Raw genomic sequence first — 20,362 nt, 5'->3', positions numbered from 1 at the left:
CAAGGTAATAATTGATTTGTTCATCAATACAAAACTACAGATAAACATTGAATATGTCAAACATTATCCTTATACAGATGTCGTATAAATGATCTCTCGTATAACATTCACAAACATTCTCAGTTAAGACAACATATTGTCATCTTTTGGGTATATTTGATTCATTAAAACTTTCAGCGATACAGTCCAATTAACTGAAATTATCGTCACATGTGACGTATTTCGTTACACGAGTACAAAGCTATGGGTCTACTAGTTTACAATGAGGCGTTAAACTGTCCCGATACAAAGAGCCAGCTGGTTTCACGAACTGTATAATGACGTAGTAATTAGAAATAAACGAAAATACAAACCACAGCTTTCATTTTTGTAAAAACAACTACTATAACAATTATTTTGAAAAGTTTAAACTGGAAGCAATTAGACACTAAATTATTTATACTTTAAACGAACACGTACGATGTAAAGAAGACGAGCTCGAAACTAGTATAAAGGTATGAGTTTTCATTTAAAGTATTTTTCACATACTTTATTTTATTGGACTTCAAAACATAAACTTGTAATTCATTATCATTGTAACAAAAAAACAGAAGCTATATGGAAATAAATAATCGTTTAAATTTACTGTCTGAGAGGTGTAATAAAAAAAGCAATACCTATTTTTTTATGACACTTAGAAATAGGGATTTTAAATTTTAATAAAACTCCCACACAAATACGAGGTATCAGAAGATATTTTAAAAACTATTTTATAAACATAATCTAGTCATTAAAATATTTAAGAACATCAACTAATTATCACGGATTAGAGAAAAAAATTACTAAGCCAGCCTTGGTAGCTTTGAAGGTATGAAATTTTCCTATAATTATCTTTACTTCGATCACAAATAAATACAAATCTTATTTCAACCTTTTTTTACACAACAATCACTGTATTTCTAGAGAAATATATATTTGACATACAGTACAGTACGGTACACTAAGGGCTATCGAAATAAAAATAATATTTCGATTATCTCGCTGTAAACACTCTGTATAAACTAAACGAAGCGTTAAGAAATCAGACCGAAATTAATTGGACATCAGCTACAACACAAACAACGTGTGAAAACGATGGTTCGATGATTTCAAGTAAATTGATACAACGCCACTTTTAAAATACAACATTTAAAGAAATGTATTTGAGTCAAAGATAGGGTGCTAGATGCTATGAAAAGGAAATTTAAACCGAACGAACAACAAAGCGTTTAATATCAGCTGTCTAAGAACTTTTCCCTATCGAGAGAAATGCTCAAAGACGAGGATTCTGTAGTTTCTTATGCGATCTGTATAGCATCATAAAAACAAATTACGATTGAGATAAAACGTAAACAGAGAGCTCGATACGCTGTTAAAACTTTGACGTTACACCACGAAAATATATCTTACCATTTTATAATACACGCCAAAGCTGACACTTTTTTATATCAGAATATCGAGACTTCTATTCAATAGAACGCCAATACAACATTCAAGAATATTTATGAACAGATTAATTCTATAACGAACACAACGAATGCTATTTCACTGAAATAGTTACTTTAATTAAGTTGCAGTTGTAAATATAAAATTTTCTGAATAAAATTTTGTAAAATAATATTCGTACTAAATTGAATTAACTAAGGTTCTAATTATACTTTTTTTATAAGTGTAACTCGTTAGGCGACTGCACTTAACTCGTTTGAATATTAGTTCGAATATTTATGGGAAGAAAATGTTGCTTTAAATATAACATACACCTATGTAACATGTCTTATGGTAAAGGTAAACAGCTACGGAACTATTTATAAAGTCGACGAAGGTGTCATTGGACATATATCTTACATTAATGTATTGTATTTTTATAGCCTTTAGAAAACATCGGAAGCTAAACGCTCTAATAATTTCTCAACGAACGCAACGTCTTTTACCTTAATTGAAAGGGGAAGCCATTTTTCTGAGCGTTCATAAAAATAGGTTTCGTAACAGAATTCGTGTAATTATTTGAATTAATTTTCTTTTAAGTATATTTTTAAGCAGAGGTCGCCGGGTGATTGGATTGTAGATATATTTGAAAATTAATTGAATTTATAATTTTAGTAGAAATTGCCGCTAAACTGGGAATAATAAGTAGAAATATTTACTGTGCCTATGAATAAGTAAACCTTAATGGGCTTGATAATTTTCTTATACATTTATTAATAAATCATATATTTTTTTATAAATTTTAATAGATTAAGTAAAGTTGATATGTAAAGTTATCTTATATTATTATAAAACGAAAAAGATAACAGTGTTCAGCTTTGGATACTCATAATATGTTTATACTATGCTTCTCGTAAAGTATGATAATGACGTGTGTGTCTTATAATTTATTTTTCAATTCACGTTTTCCAAAATTTCTAAAATACAAGAAAATTTAACTTTGAGCAGGTTTTCAGTCCATTATTATAATGTTCTAAGCTTTTAAGTCTTAAGTAAATTGTAGTAAAAAGATATATCAATAAAAATATATGCCCTTTTTCAACCCGCAACAGAACGGCCCATTAGCTCAGTTGGTTAGAGCGTCGTGCTAATAACGCGAAGGTCGCGGGTTCGATCCCCTCATGGGCCATGTTCGTTTTTGCTATTAAAAAACATTAACTTAATTTTTCAGATTTTTTTTTCTATTTTCACATACAAATATTGAAGTTTCACCGACCTACACGTCTAAGTCGTGAGAGAAAATCTGCAAAGAGCGCTCAAAGAGGTCAAGGCTGAGTTTAAAAGGTGGTTTCTGTCAGCAAAGACAAACGATATTATATAGAAAATAATATCATTAAATGAGTAAATAAAAACTTTGTATACATTACATCACATCGACATTGAAATAGCTATTCTGAATAAATGATTTTTTTTACTACAATATGAGTATCTCAGATGTCTCACCAAAATATTATTAAATGTAACATTTTACAAATTTAATCAAGTTTATATAATTAATTATTTCGTAATTAAAATCAAAAACAAACAGTATTTAATAATTGTCATTAATTTTGATATTCTAATTACTAGCTTAAATGTATGCAGATAACTTTTAAAATACTAAAGTTCTGTCTCTTATAATTATAATCTATGTAAGAGTTTTTTTCCACAGTATCCTAAGCGGTGTTGGCTATGATTTATAATCTGTGGAAAAAGAAATTAAACAATCCTTTATTCTTTAAGTCGTTATTTCTCCTAATTACCTCTTATAACATGGTGAAATTATTATTTATAGTAATTAATCGCCTATTATAATAGATTGGTGGTTTCCAGCTATATACAGAATTTTTTTAATTTATATATTCTCAATAGATTTTATCATTCCATTTGTAACGATTTTCCAATTACAAATTTGATTATATATGGAATTTAAACGAATTTTTTTAGAAACATCATGATATGTATAAAATAAAATAGTCCATTAAAAATTATATTATAATATCTATAAATGCTTATAAGTTATAAATTATATATTTTTTTTAATGAATTCTGACACACCATCATAACTCATCCCGCGTCAAAATTGCTGCGTGTTGAAGCATTCTTCAGATATTTTTTTCACGATCAGACAAAATTTGTTCTTACGATAATTTCTTACTCATATGCTCACTTTAATTTAATTAAGTGAATTTTGTTAGTGACTACTTCGTTATAATTTCATTTATCGATATATGTATATGATTAAATATTCAAGATTTACAAATATATATTCGTTATTATTTAATTTATAAAACAACTGTAACTATCTTTAAAAATTAAATTTCTGACATTATATTTTTCATAATTTCAGAACGCCGCACGTATTATTATATTTAAGTCTAAATTTCACTTCTTTTAGACTATTATAAAATATGACTGTACAATTAATATTAAGCAAAACAAATGTTATCAATGTGATTGTTGTATTTAAATAAAAATCACTATAAATTCCGATCCAGTCGTTCGTGATAAGCAAACTATACAGCCTACTGAGAAAAAAGTATCACAAATTTGTCTCCCTGTACAGATTTGTCTTAAAACAATTTAGGCCTTTAAAGCCTCTTAACTTTAACTGAGATCACAGTTGTTATACTTATGAATAATAAATTGTAGCTCTTGAACCGTCTTCCAAAATGAGATTCTCTATTCGAGGCGTGTTTGTTTTTATGCTATTTTATAAGCCCGGAAAATTTATTTAGATTGTATTATTAGTTTTCCTTGGAAATGTTACATACCAAAGTGGCTGTAATAAGTTATAATTCCATAAAAGAGTTAAAAATCAGAAAATTGAACTCACAATCATAATACAATAAAACATAATTTATTTACCCTTATTAGTATAAAGGAACAATCCTTTAGATGTTTTATACAGTAATTAAGACACCAAAAAAAAAAAACAAACAATTTCTACATCTGTTGCTGTCAAATAAACAAGGATCTGAGAAGAAAAAAATTGTTACAGAAGAGAAAAATGTAACTATAAGCTTCGAACGCTCACTAAATGCCACCTTCATAATAATTATACAAATATCTTCTGTGATATGAAGATTCCACTGCGGCTACAACCCGAATTAGAGATCAACCGTATTGATTACGGCCAGGCTCTACAATTGTTCACAACAACAGATCTCACAATTATTTTATTATTCAATTTACTTTTATATAAGTTACGAACTTTGATGTGAGTCAGTTCTTTTTATTATTTTGTTTGTTATTTATCTGATAAGCTCAAGATATATCTATAAATATATTCTATATACCAGTAATCCTGCTACTGACAGATTTTTATGATTGAAATATTTCTTAAAATAAAAAAGACCCTTCATGTTCGGATGAAAACAATTTGATTAGGAGAGACTTGAATCAACGAGAATACACGAGACGCAGATCAAATACAGTCTGGAAATTTTATTTATTATAAGAAGACGAGCTGGTAACAAATATTAAGGGTCTGAAAAGCGGCAACACGGAAAAATTGATATACATAGATGAAATACCTATCTTAAATTCATATTATTGCACGTGGAAGCTATCATGAAATACGTTTCGCAGAACTACACGAACTGGATGTTGTGTTATTCATGAATAATTATCCGGATAATTATTCATGAATTACCTTCTGCTACACTATATTCTCGTCCATCAAAAATTTTAAAACGAATCACAATTTGTGTATGGAATTCAATAAATTATCTATTCCATTCAAAAAATACGGTTCTGAATCAAAATAATATCCTTGTATCAAATAAATATCCACTTATTATAATTAATTTAAAGATCACGACCGAAAATATAAGCCCAGGAAGAACTCGCACACTGTCATACAAATAGTTTACTCACCTTATTTCTAATCCTTAAACATAAAATCAATTTACAATCGCAGTAACAAATACATTCCTAACATTTTGCTGTCAACGTTCACACAGAAAATAATGATAAAAATCCCGCCATAATTATTGCCGACACGGATTCATTCCGGAACACGAGCGCCCGTTGCAATGTTCGCGGCAACACTGAGAATGAATGGCGGCAACCCGCCCCGCCGCCTCCTGTAAACAACCAAACTGAATTTAAAATGGAATTTTATCTCTCCGTACACATTTCGACGAAAAATCTACCATTGTTAGCGTTCCGACATGGGTTGCATTTTGACTTATTATTATGTTTTATGTTTCCAAGCTTTTATTTTTACGATTCCAAGCTTTCTTTTTAGTCGTGGTGGCCTGGAGGTTAAAGGCCCGCCTCTCATACATGAGGGCGTGGGTTCGAAACCTGGCAAGTAGCAATGTCATCTTTTCCGAGTCATATGTACTTTTCTAAGAGTATTTATACACCACTGACAGACGTTGAAGGAAAACATCGTGAGGAAACCTGGTCTTATAATTTCAAATTATAAGATTGAAATCGCCAACCCGTCTTGAACAAGCGTGGTGATTAATGATCTGACCTCCTCCATGTGAGAAGAGGCCTTTGCTCAGCAGTGGGCTTTGATAGACTGATAATGATAAGGATGATTATTATCCCGTGGTATCATTTTTATTCCTTTAATCTGAAAACAGCTGCAATTACACTAGAAAATAATAAGTTCCTACTGGCTGTAAGACTGATTTATAAACACTTTTCTTAAGTCGATCTGGTACTAGAACTATTTATATACAATCTTGATTTCTGAATAAAGGTTTATGTTCCGTTATCAGAGTAACTTCACCAAATGTGCGAAATGGAACATTTAACTGAAACATTCATATAACCTTTTTAATGATAAATATTGTTGGACAAGACCCAAGCTTTTTATATTTGACTTTGCTTTTAAATTGCCACAGGGGTTTACCAAATCTGTCGTATTTAAGAAGTATATAAAATTTTAAAGCATGCACCATCCATCACAGTCATTTCAAGTTTTACTCCTAAACGTTTTTAGTAGATGCTGATAATGGTTACTTACGTGGAAATTTTAAAGGGAACAGTACATATCTATAGACCTATATGTCTCTGAATATGTATAACATATTGTTCTAGGTAAGCAACGCATCACACACAGTTCTGGAGTAGCAAATTGTAAAATAATTAACGTTTTATTCAATGGATTTAAGTGTCACTGCAAAATTGTTTATAATATTCATCATTATTTGCTGTCAGTTCTATGTCATATTCTGAATTTACTCTTATTTTTAGTGTATCCAAAAATTAATCGAGGTTCCAGAGACGCAGCCACTGTTTTTCAGCTTGGGGATAAAGTCCAATTCACGCCCTGACCTTCTGCCGTGTAAAATATGTTTGCGTGCTAAAATTATACAATTTGTTGAAGATAGAATATTTAAAAATGTCCCCAAAAATCCATAATTCATTCCATTATTTATTTCGTAACTTAATACTTAGGTATTTCGTTTAGATCTTGGTGGCTTAATAAAATTTATGAATCATGGCGCGCTATTTGTAACTTACTTCGTTTTCGTCTCGTACTGCACGTTCCCTGAGGAACGTAGCGTGAAGTTATACAGCCAATACATATTTTACAACATGTAACATCCATTATATAATAAAAGTTCCATTAAAACCGTCTCACTGAATTAAGACGTTTTTCTCTTTACTAAACGACTTTGTCCAAGTATGTTATTAAATTTAAAATTTAAAATAGATAGTTGTTTTTTATTGGCAAATTGATTTCAATGCTTATTGATTTATAAATGTGTTGTCCGCAGTTTACAGGCCGTTTCGGTTGGCTGAATATATTTTACGTTTTACTAAAGCACCGTATGGCCGATTCGTTCAACCATTTAAATTGTTATAGCAATAACGAAAAGATTGCTTTGTTAATTTTCAGATTATTGACTATAGTTCATCGACCTCTGTGTTAAAATATATATATGAAAAAGTCTGTCCTGACCCCTTATTAGGTAATTAGAATATAGATAGATATTGATAGCTTTTTTCATTAATATACATATATTTCATAAAACAGGGTTAGCTAATGTCTATCTTATGTCCAACTTTTTACGTTGTCAATTATTATTTATACAACTTCAATCTTAACCAGCCATAGATTTTATAAACCTTATGTCATTTAAAATATGTACAAAAGGAATCTTATATTTATTTTTATTTAAGGTATCTTGCGGCTATGTAGCTCTCGCAGTTTATTCCTCCTAGCTGCCACCCCCAGAACTCCCAGATGTCGAGATATAAGCCTACCCTTGTCAGCTAAGGAGTCATTTCAGAGTCAAATCAACTGTCCAGTAAATAACCAGAAGCAATGAATTAACTAACCAACTATATAATAGTGCAATGTAAAGATTTTAAACAATCAAATATTTAAATATTGAACAAATCTTGGGAGATTCGACGGAGTCTATATTTATATTGCAAATTTTAAATACGCAAAAACGTAGACTTAAATTATCAGAATTGATTAGGTTATAGAATAATAAAATTAAGTAATTTTATTATTCTACAGCAATTAATAGTCATATTGAGATTTAACACTTTATTATCAATACAAGATTTTCGAAGTAAAAAAATTTTAAATATTATTTAAATGGATATTCTTGTACTTTATGTTCCAAAATCATTATTAATTAACTTTTTGCAGGAATCTCTATGTGACCTTCTAAGTTTATTCATTCATAAATACGGTGAGATAGCGAAGTCTAAGATACGCCATCAGAGAACGATTAATTTCACTCGCTGTTGAATAGGTTTTAGAAACTTGTTTGAACAAACTTCTATTTGTCGAACTTAAAAGAAACTCTTTTAGGAACAACACTGTAAGGAGACAATTCGATGAGAATATGTAGTTCTGATATTGACAGTTTCTTGCAAGTGTGATTCAGCAGAAAAATCAGCTTCAGTTTACCAAATAAAGTGTTTTTGTATATTTTTTTTTATGGCCGTGGAAATTTTTAACGAGAAACACTTAGAGAAAATCAATATATGTCAAATTTTCTTGACAGCGTCTCATTTACAAGCATTACTTGTCCAAAACATTGAGCTTGTTTATGTGTTGGTGATATTGAGACTTGATAAAACATCCTAAAAAGGTTTTCATACGAACCGCTGCAACTCACTACGTAATCCATCAACTTCATTGCTTGCGAAAAGTTATTGGGATCGATAAACAATTTTGCAATAAAATTAGTTAAAAAAATAAGAATCAATACATATTTAAAAATATAAGTCAGTTTATAAAAATATCTCATAACTGCTCTTTTTATCACATCGGTTTCTAAAACAAAAATTAAATGCTTTTTTAATTTTGTAAAAGGAAATCAACAGATTTATCAAAATATATCCGATATCATTTTTAAAGCCTAAACTTTATGATATAATTCGGTTTTGTTACAAACTGAAATATGTAAAAATTATCCTAAAGAAGGCATTATAGCGAGAAAATCTGTGATACCCCATTTATAAAAACAAAAAAAAATCACAAACAAAACAACCGAGTGAACAACACAGAAAAGAATTTGCAGACATTGCAGAAATTTAATTCGCCCCTTGAAGATTATTTAATTTTGATATCTTGCTGACTTGTTCTGTTAAAATTGTAGTCTGTAATTAATACAATAATTTTATTTTTATTTTAAAAACTTCTTTCTTGAGCCGGAACTCAGCTGTGACCCAAATTTTCATTGTTAAAACTATGTTAATATTTTTGTAGAGTTTTAACAATAGACTAGAATTGTAGCAGCTGTCTACCATCACAAACAGTAAAATATAAGTGGTCAACGAGAAAATACAATGAGTGAAATTCTAATTTAAATTATATTTATGTAATCCTTTTAAGCAAGCTGCAAAATATGTTTGCTTCTGACAATAATAAAACAATGTACATTATACCGTACAAATGTTTTTATATACACGATCGACAAAGATATCGAAATCTATGAAACGCATTTCAGTATATTTAACGTAACTTTAAGAGGATAAAAGGCCACCTTTATATGTTTTTGGAATAGAAATAAATAAACAAATAAGACTCCAGAGCACATAAACTCATATGAAGCTAAAATAAGATCCTTATTTTTGTTATCTGCTAGCTTTGTGTGTAAAACGCAGTAAAAAATAATAATGTTTTGAATTTCAAAGGTTCTTTAAAATCCGGATGAATTTAGAAAAAAATATTTATTTTGTTTTGTAAGAAATCTTTAACAACTACGTCTTCCATTGATAACGATATCCGAAAATTTATATATTTATTTGCGAAATCTATCAAATACAATCCGATATCATTTACATTTCTTAATAGGAACTATATAATTTAATCTCCCAAGTGGTATCTCCATACCATAACGCTACGGTTATATGAATGCTAAATTGTTATTGCAGAATTTCATTATGTAAATTAATTATTTATGTATTTCAAAATCGTTCAAAATATTCGTGTATAAGTAGCCTTAAATATAAACAGCCCTCATTTATGAATATAGGGTTTCGTAAATTTGTTATTATTCCGGAAATTTATACGATTTTATACTACTTCTTTTTCTTTTCGAAGGTATGACAGTTGGTTCTTTTATTTTAATGCCATTCCCAGATGAAACGTTAAAGATTACCAATAAGGTTTCTGAATTGCAATCCTCGAAGATAAAATTCCTCCACTTGGAATGTTCAATGTGCATGACTTACGAAGGCAATTACCCATCAGAGGTATTGCCTTTTTATTATCACACTAGCTTGTATTCACAGATTCATTCTCATTTAACTTGTATTAGTTCTACACATCTTTCTACTCCATATAAACGTCATTAAACCCTCATAAAAGACGTAGTAACCTGCAACCAGAACCACACATATTTAAATACAAATTTAATGTCACGAATCTAATTCGGGACCGAATATTACAGCACATGCTATTGAAATCTTTATTATATGGATCGATTATATAGTATTTAAAAAGAAGTTTCTTCTAATATTTCAATGTTGACAAGCACAAACGTTCCTTATATTCGGTAATACTTTAAGGTTAGTTTCTTCCTAGAATTAAATAGTATCAGTCATCTAAATTATCTTTTATAATATTCATTTCTGAGAAGTATAGTTCATAAGCACTTACAGTAATCCTATCTTAGAGTGGCCATCTGCGTATTGTAGTTGGCTCTCTCTAATTTAATAGTAACAATTCTATTCTCACCTAAATTTTAAAGTAAATTTTGCTTGACCTAAATTCTAATTTAAATGTATGCTCGAAATTATTTCATAATGTACATTGTGTTCCGACTTATAATAATTTAAAATTATACCAGTATAATTACATTCTTTCTCATTTTGCTATACGATAAGCATTATAAGATTGATATAAATAAAAGCATCCACTTTGTGTTCACGTGAAAACTTTCCTAGACTGCAACGCTGTGAAAAATTCAAGTCACCTCCTCTACTTTCTATTAAGTTATGCAGGCGTATTAAAAAGCTATAATTTTTATTAATACCCTATAGTTTTTAGCTATACAATGCTAATAAGTTTACGATTATAACTATTTAATTCTGCTCCAATTCAACCTTTTGTGATGTAGTGGTAACACCACGGACACACTGCCACATAAACGCAATGCAATCAATAAATTGAAGGTAAGCTGTACTGTTTAAATTCCGTCATTTGGTAAGATTACTTTATTATATCATATTAACTCATTTAATATGAATAGTAAAAGAAACGTGAATAACTAACAAAGTAAATAGTAGCCTGCAGTCACAATTCTAAGCAATCCCGTATCTTTAAACTTAGGATTACAAAAAACAGCAAGCGTTTCATATTCAACAATAATAAAATGTACAAAAAGACAACACGAAATATTTTCTTATCAGCTTTTCTCAAATATATATATGAATACATTTATATACATATATACATGTAACAATTTTTGGAAATATTTAAGACACATTTTAACCAAACGTCAAAAAGGAGATTGCGTCTTAAAATCAGAGGTGGAAACATATTTCAAGAAACTTAGAAGGGAATAGTGATTTAGTGTTATTCTCCGACCCACGGGAATAAAGTTAAGTTAAAAACCATCATAAAGTTAGTTACAACGCTGTAACAAATAATTCTTTACTGTTTTACCTCACAGTTGCTAGTTTAAACGACAGTTTACGTTATTGCTTGTGACATTTTTCTAGACTTACTTTATTTAAGAACTTGACAAAATTCTTGGTCAGATAATACATCTGTAAAAATAATATAGATTTGTAGAACAAGATGTCTTTTTTGGCTTCTTTACAGATACAGTAAGAAATACTTTATACTACTACGTTAGTTATATAAGATGGCCTAAAAGAATATTTTCAAGGCTGTGCGTAATTTAAGAGATTTTAAAATTTACACTGACATGAATATATTAAATTTTTATCATATACTTATACAAAGACAATCATAGTTGCAACTTTTAAACGAAAATTTTATTAGTATAATAAATTGGCTCACACCGTAACATAAAAACCACTTTAATTAAAGAGAGGACGGAAGAATGTATAAAATTATAACAACAAGCATCGTTCCTGTTCACCGTGTTTTAGATTTTATTCATGATTTACAACAAACTTCTTGACTTTGTGATAAAAGACTTCTAAGATTAATTGGATTAAAAAGTCAGATCCCTCTTGCTTATCGATGAAGTATAATATGCCTATGTTACCCTCATCGTATCTCATATTGCGTCTATTATGGCTTGGCAATATACTCGTTACTAACTACAGAATTATGATTTCTGATACTGGTATTATTATTATTATGTTACATTATTTTTGTTATCTCGTCAAAGGTTTTAAATCTTAATGCTTCTCACCTCAAGCCTGAATCAATACCACCCGTCCAATAGAACAAAGAACAAGTCTTAGAGTCGTATAGATGTATGTATGTATGTGAGTAGATTAACGAATTCATTTCTTTTCAAGAAAACGCTTACATTATTCTAGTAAATTTCAATCATGGACATCTTGGCTGGGATTTTTTTTCTTAAATATATGTACATAAGTCTCGAAACATCTTAGTGTACCTGTCTATAACCTTTTCATATCAATTTATATGTACTCACTTAAAAATAATAATATCGGAGAGTAACATAAATATCACGAAAAGATATTTTTTTATGATTTAGTACAGTAATATAAAAAAAAATAGTACAATACAGTCAATTATTCGCCCGAATTGTTTTTTTTTTTTGTTTTTTTAATTAAGGCCTCACCCTTTCTAGACGTGTTTGTTTGTTACTTTTGTTTCGGAAGAAGATTTTAAAATAAAATATACGAATGAATCTCTAATTCAATTAAGCAAAAAGTTTTAAAACTCCCTCCAACAGGAACGTTTTATACGTATACATATACGCCATCAATTCTCCTCGCATAAATATGACTGAAAAATAAAAATAGTTTACACTTCAAGAGCATGATAATTATATTTTTGAAGATAATAAATAAGTAGGTATATTTGCCTGTACACATTTGAAAATGTCATATAATGTAACATAATATATAAGTCTTGACAAATTGTTTCTAATTAAATTCAGTTTAGTTGTGAATATAGAAATCGCTGGCGAAGGAAAAAGGTTAGGAAGTGAAGCATTACCTACTGCTCATTCTTTTCAAGTTTCAAGCACTCGTCACAGAAATACGTTAGTATTCTCGGACATTTCTTAACAAAAGGACCGTTTAATATTAAATTCATTATGATCAAAATATACATCACAAATAATTGAAAATTTCTTACCAAAACATCTATTTACAACCCATACATAATATATAAAAGTAATATTTTCATTAACATTATATTTGTTTTATATTCGGATCGTTTTATTTATAGTATTATTAATTTCCGGCGATTTGTGAGATCGGTTACCTGAATTGTTTATGATTATATTAAATAGCATGACATATTAAAAGTTTTATAAGAAAATGGTAACTGTTATTTTGTTTAGAAAAGAGATTAACATTGTATGATTAGTTTCTAAAGCTAAATGTTAGAGAAACAATTATATTTCATATATATATATATATATATATATATATATAACAACATCCCTTTTTTCCTGGTTATGTTCTGGTTCTATAACACTAAACGGGTTTAATCTTTTTTATAATTCTTTTTATACTTTCTAGAAGATTCATACATTTATAAAAATCTATAAAATTATACAGTCACTTATAAACTATTCTAAAACCCTTACGAGTACCTCTATCATAAAATTTTTGCTATATGTATATATAATCTTTGAAATAGTTACCAGTTGTTTGACAACCGTTAGTCAGTTGTTCAGACTGATTCACAACTTCAATACCTTTCTTATATGAAGATCGAATAATTTTAAGTATTAGTTATATTGGTCGGAAGCAAGGACTTCATATTTGGAATCAGTTCGTAAAAACTAGGTATCAGTTATACCCCCCCCCTCCCCCCTACCTGGCCCCCTGGTCGGGATTAAATCTCTGATATAATAGAACGACATCTGTTGGGTCTGCTAGTTTATGGTAAAGAATATTAGTCAGTAACAATAACATATTACTTCCGATGAAGGTGTACTAGTTATATTATTTTATTAGATAAATTAAAATTTGGCTTAATATACAATAAAAGTTCGAATAACGATTTTAAACAACAGCAACAAAATGTAACCGTAGTGAGCCCGACTCGTCTGCGGACGTTGCCTCTTCTCACGAATTATTCGTGTGAAGTAACAGCTGCGATTGTTTTTCTGGTTATGGAAACTGATATAAATCATTATTGTTAATCCAATCCCACGATTCCTTCCCATATTTCTTTAGCTCCTGAGCACAGAGTTCGTATAGAATTAAGCATTTGGATTTCCAAAGGTTATATTAAAGGACGACTGGTTTGAACATTCTTTTTTGTCACCCTTTAAGATAATAAAAATAAAATTAATGTATGAAACGCTCACACCTTAATTTATATTAGCATTCAAATAAACAATCTAGGTAACAAGTATTACAGAAACATTTTTTTTCACCGCATCAGATTGTAATTTAATGTGTAACAGATAATGACAATGTTTGTCCTGCTAACTTGATAGACTATGTTGTACACTTCCGTGTTTTTTAGGAAGAAATCACAAACGAGATGATTATATCAGATGATAGTACAATAATAATGTAAAAAATTTTAAGGTAGATGAGAACCTAACCGACGTGAGTGACGACGTGAGTAACGACGATAAACGAGTAATTATCGTTGGTCTAAAGGGTTAAGCCATCAATAATTATAAGAGCTCCTACCTTACCTACCTATACAAAAATAGACAATCGAAAGCTTGGTTCCTGCTTTATTCTCTCTCCTAAAAAAACATTTCCTTAGTCTAGAAGTTTTAGTTTTGCTGTACAAAGACCTGTTGCTGCAACAACTGAGACAGCTCAGCGTGGGCTATCTGAAATACGACAAACTGACTAGATCCACTGGTTAGTTCACATTCGCATTAGTTTAAAAAGACATAAAAATACTACTAGTACCATAATTTACTATCCAGTTTTTCTGGCAGCCAATGTTGGCCATACACCAATAAATAACTCAAGGTGACTCTCGTTGTCACCTGACATATTTCTGTAAACCAAAATATAATAACTACATTTTTATTTCAAAATAATACAAGAAAATTTACGCTATACTATGTAAAAATTTTCTAATTCTCTAGTATAACATCTCACAATTTATTGAGTTCCAACAACAAACATGAATTCATCACGTTTTAGACTCGATTTTTGCTTTACATCAAACTTGGTAACTTTGCGTGAAAAGTCTACCAAGATTAATTAGATTTAATAATCTGATGCTATTTACTTATACAGTTTTTTTGTAACCTTTATTTTATATAAACATAATTACTTTAGACATTTCATTCGCAATTATTCCCTTGGAATTACCTATACATTTTCAATGTTCTATATTCTTTTTTCCTTTGTTTGTGCTTAACAAAATTGATTGTAATTCACCCAAAGCGAAAAGGATTTCAGTTCAAAAGTAGGTGGAATAGTTCCTAATCCTGGTACCATTTTATTATAATTTAGGTCAACCGGGATTTATATTCAAAATATTTGGCACCCCAAGCCTAAACCACTTTGTCAAAACGACAAAGAATAAAAGTGCCAAAGTTGTTTAGACCAAATAAAAAGAACTGAAGCAGACAAACATTCTTTTAAAAACAGGCCTTTATTGAAAAATCTATATTTAAACATTGTAAAATTTTTTATACAACCCTTAAGCCAATGCTGGCCACCTCCTAAACTTTGTGACCGGCAGTGAAAGAGATGAACTCTTTCAACTATGTAGTATTAAAACCAGTTACATAATAATTAAGGCACTTTATTGAGTCACCAATTATTATCAAAATATGTATTTTGTATTTTTATTAAAATACTTTTTTATAAAATAATTTTATTTTTCTATTATAAATAGATATATGTTTATAAATTTGTTTTTAAACAAATTTAATAACGGGTTTTTTCATCTTCAAGGACTAGAATTATAATTTTTATAACTTATTTGTTTTAAATATTCTGAATAAACTTTTAGAGAAATTAATATTCCCAACTGCAACACGTTATTATGAATAATCGGTCAATATTATCCAATTCATCTATTTATGTGACTTCAAGAGCCCAGAGTCACTTAGTCCATACCAATTAGGAAAAAACTACAATCGTGTAGACCATTTACTCCATTTGCACAAATTGCACTGTTTAGGGATTCAGGGCGACCTCTATCGCGGGTTGAAGTCTAAGATATCTAATAGACAGCAACCTGTTAAAGTTGATAGTTCTTGTTCTGATTACTTCTATATGATTTCAGGACTACCCAATGGTACCTCACTTGGGACTGGTTTTGTATACTAAATGTTTGATTAATATCGTTACATGTTTCAAATTCTCTTGATTTCTTAATGATCGCCAATCGCAAAATACCCTGCAAGAAATTTGTAGAACAGAGGATTGCTGATTGATTGATTGATTGAAGTAAAGTCAATGTGATCGTTGTTTACGACTGTGTTTAATTCAATGCAAAACATTAATTAAGATTAGTTTTAAGATATTTTATTCTGTTCATTGTAATGTATGTAGGTAATACAACTGTTTTCTTTGAAAAAATAAATATTTATTTAAATAAATAATTAATACTCCTCAATACATATATATATTTAACCCAAATATTTTATAAAGTAGCTTTTGCCCGGGATGCCATCCGCGTCTACACGAATGAATGAATGCGAACTGCACTTCTTGGTTCCACCCGTGCAATTTTGGGATCGGGATTCGGGATTTGGGATATAGAAATATATATATATATAGAAAAATCTTAATAAAATGTAGCCTATGCCTTTTCAGAGTTCCATCTCTATACAACGGTTTATGTGTAACAGACAGACAGAGCTATTTTCGCATTTATAATTTTAGTAAGGGATACTATTCCTTGATCTTCTGATACAGCCATAATTCTGCTTTTGCATAAGTACTCTTAATAACGTAATACCTAATTTTGATAAGGATTAATATTACGATACACATTCAACATTGTTTCTTTCTTCAAACGATTTAATAATTTTTTGAACACAAAAGCTGATATTGTTGACTAAACTATGATAGTTAGATATACGCTTTGCAGGACATTTTTCTAGATCTTAATGGGTGCTAGAAACCCGTTATACCTTTTTTTGTTGTACTGCACATAGTTGTAAGATCCTAGTTAGTAAAAGATATTTTGCTAATCATACTAAGAGCAATGTACATAGAAATAATATTTTAAAATCTCACTGTTCTCTAGATAACGTAATTGTAGTAGAATGTGCTTTTGAAAAACGCATAATATCATACAAAGTAAAAAGTTAAGTGCAGTTGGGTTTAGTTTTCCAAACACCGGAACTATTTATTGAATCAATTAAAAGCGATATATTAATTATTATTGATCAATGATGTGATTAAGTAGCACTCTAGTATTAAGATTAATTTTGTTTTAAACGTTATCTTATTCAAGAAACAAAAAATATTAAAAAAAACTTTTGATTTCCAAACTTGTAATTTCTCTATTTCTCTAAGTGATGATTTAAATATTTTATTGTTATCCTTGCGTGACACATTAGTCGAAAAATTAAGTAATTTCGAAAAAAAAGATAGCGGATGGAGTCTAACCCAAATCAATTTTATAGAATTAAATATTAATAAATACAATCCCTTTCGAGGAACTTCATATATTGATTTACCAAAAGATATTAAAGATAAAAAAGCTGTGATAAATGTGAAAAATTCTGATGTTTTATGTTTCAAATGGGCATTGTTCTCAGCCCTATACCCAGTCAGTAAAAACTCAGATTGACCTTCATCGTATAGTGTTCATTCATATAAACTTAATTTTCAAGGCGTTTCTTTTCAGGTTAAATTGAATGAGATTACAAAAAAAGAGAAACATAATTTGATATTTTTTAAAATTTTCGTGACCTCTGTCTTAAAACTTAGGATTTAGGTCCTGCCCATTACTAAACAGCACCAGGGTTAAGTTGGGATGCAATCTTAAAAAAAACTTAAAATAAAAAAAAATGAGTTACTAACTGTTATTGACCAAATTGCTTTTATTAAGGCAGACATAAGAGGTGGCATATCACAATGTTGTAAACGACATGCAAAGGCTAATAATATATTTTTAGATGGCTTTGATGAAAAGAAACTGGAATCTTATTTGTTTTATTTCGATGCGAACAATCTTTACGGCTGGTCTATGTCACGATATCTACGTGAAGGTGGTTTTGAGTGGGTGAGCCCAGAAACAAATTTAGAAGTTTCGGATACATCTACATATCGTTACATTTTAAAAGTTGACCTGGATTATCCCACGGATCTACCTGATTTACATTCAGACTTACCTTTATGTCCCTAAAATATATGTATAGGAGAAACAAAAGAAAAAAAAGTAATTCCAAATTTAAATAACAAAACTAAATACAAAATACACTACAGAAACCTAAAACAGTGTCTTAAATTGGTATTCAAATAACTAAAGTACATTTTAAACAGATTTAAACACTACACTGAGAACGAAGAAGGTGTCGGATTTTCAAAAAGATTTTTTCAAAATGATTAATAACGCTGTATTTGGTAAAACAATGGAAAACGTTGAAAAAAGAAAAAATGTAGGTAAAATTGTTAACCCATTGGGAAAATCGTAGAAAGATATTGGGTGTAAAAGATCTTATTGCAAAACCCGAGTTTAATAGTCTTTCTGTATTTTCTTAAAATTTTGTAGCAGAACAATTAAACAAAACAAACGTTTGTCATGATAAACCAATTTACTTAGGTTTTTCTATTTTAGAAATATCAAAAACACTCATGTACGAATTTCATTATGATTACATTTTAAGAAAGTTTAGTGATACAGCAAAATTAATGTACACTGATACTGACAGCTTAATTTATGAAATCTTCACAAATAATTTCTATGAAGATATAAAATCTGATCTTTCTTAACGGTTTGATACTTCTGATTACCCTTCTAACAACTTATTTAACTATCAACAAATAAACAAAAAGAAATTGGGGTTTTCTAAAGACGAATATAGCGATAACATTGTAAAAGAATTTGCGGGCTCTAAGATCGAAAATATGCAATTCATACTGAAAACAAATTGACAGCAAAAGCTAAAGATGTTAATAAGTGTATCACAAAAAGGATCACAATAGAAAATTACAAATCCTGCCTTAATAATAGAGTTATGCAATGTGACAAAATGTATAGATTTAGATCAGTCAAGCACACTATCTTCACACACCAAATCAATAAAGTATGTTTATCTTATAATGATACCAAACGATTCATTTTGAGTTTTGACTAATAATGTCGACACTTTAGCATAGGGTCATTATAAGATAAGAAAATAAATATTACCAATGTTTTAGTATTAAGTCAAAATTATTATCTAAGACACTTCATGTACCTCGTTTTAAGTTTAGTTAAGATTTCAAGGAATTGTATGGCATTTTAAAATTATTTTTATATAAAAATATTTCTCATATAAAATGTTTTAATTTTTTATTCTACTTGTTACTGTCTACACGTCCTTAAGCATGTTTCATTTTATTCATTCATTTACATGTATAGTGGAAAATAAAATTTTGTTACGAACTTTATAAAATATCTTAAAAATATTTGTACAACCAGTTTTAATCAAATAATTTGATGAAGTGTTTTGATGAAATGTAACCTTTGTATAACTTAGAGAACGTGCATTATTATCAGGGTATCCCTAATCTAAATGTTTCGTGAAAAACAGCCAAGTCTTATAATTATTGATGATCTGATGAGAGAATCTGAAGGTCGAATAGTTGATACATTCACTAAAGGTAGTCATCATAGAAATTTGAGTATGTTTTACATAACGCAGAACTTATTTCACCAAGGCAAAAGACAGAGAGATATTTCTCTAAATTAAAGTTATATAACTTATTGCAAAAATCCACGCGATAAGACTCAAATACTTGCCACGTCAAGTTTCACCCGAAAACCCAAAGTTCATGGAAGATGCCAATGGAGACGCAACCAAAAAGGCCCATGGATACTTAATGATTAATCTGAAACAAAATACAAATGATCTGTGTAGTATCAAAAGGAAAATTTTTCCTTCTAATGGTCACTGTCATATATGTACCAACAAAAAGGTTTAAATATACTTTGAATCAACAAATTCCTATCATTAATTAATAATGTCCCAAAGTCTCCACACTCACAAAGGTTTGCTGTTATCTTTACATAACTTAAACCTTAGTACAGGAAAGCTCTTTTAAAATCTCGCGGCGAAGAGGAAATAAATTGTATTTGTGAGTGCATTCATGACATTTTACAAGGTAAAGTTCCAATTGA

At 29.4% G+C, this 20,362-nt stretch overlaps 1 protein-coding gene and 1 non-coding gene across 3 annotated transcripts in view; one reads left to right on the top strand and one right to left on the bottom strand.

Annotated features, from left to right (window-relative positions):
- LOC116770040 (atrial natriuretic peptide receptor 1-like) overlaps window positions 1–5,544 on the bottom strand; it is a 33,634-nt gene extending 28,090 nt beyond the window's left edge. For both annotated transcript variants that reach the window (XM_061527875.1, XM_061527877.1), the window contains exon 1: window positions 5,362–5,544. The gene's annotated coding sequence lies outside the window, so the exon portion shown is untranslated. The remainder of the gene's footprint in view (window positions 1–5,361) is intronic.
- Trnai-aau (transfer RNA isoleucine (anticodon AAU)) lies at window positions 2,559–2,632 on the top strand. Its single transcript has one exon. It is a non-coding gene; the product is annotated as a tRNA-Ile (tRNA).
- Window positions 5,545–20,362: the final 14,818 nt, after the last annotated feature.

Source organism: Danaus plexippus (assembly GCF_018135715.1).
Source record: "Danaus plexippus chromosome 13 unlocalized genomic scaffold, MEX_DaPlex mxdp_15, whole genome shotgun sequence".
Classification (NCBI taxonomy): Eukaryota; Metazoa; Arthropoda; class Insecta; order Lepidoptera; family Nymphalidae; genus Danaus; species Danaus plexippus.
Note: the sequence above shows the minus strand (reverse complement) of the source record. Positions and strands in the feature narration are given on the sequence as shown.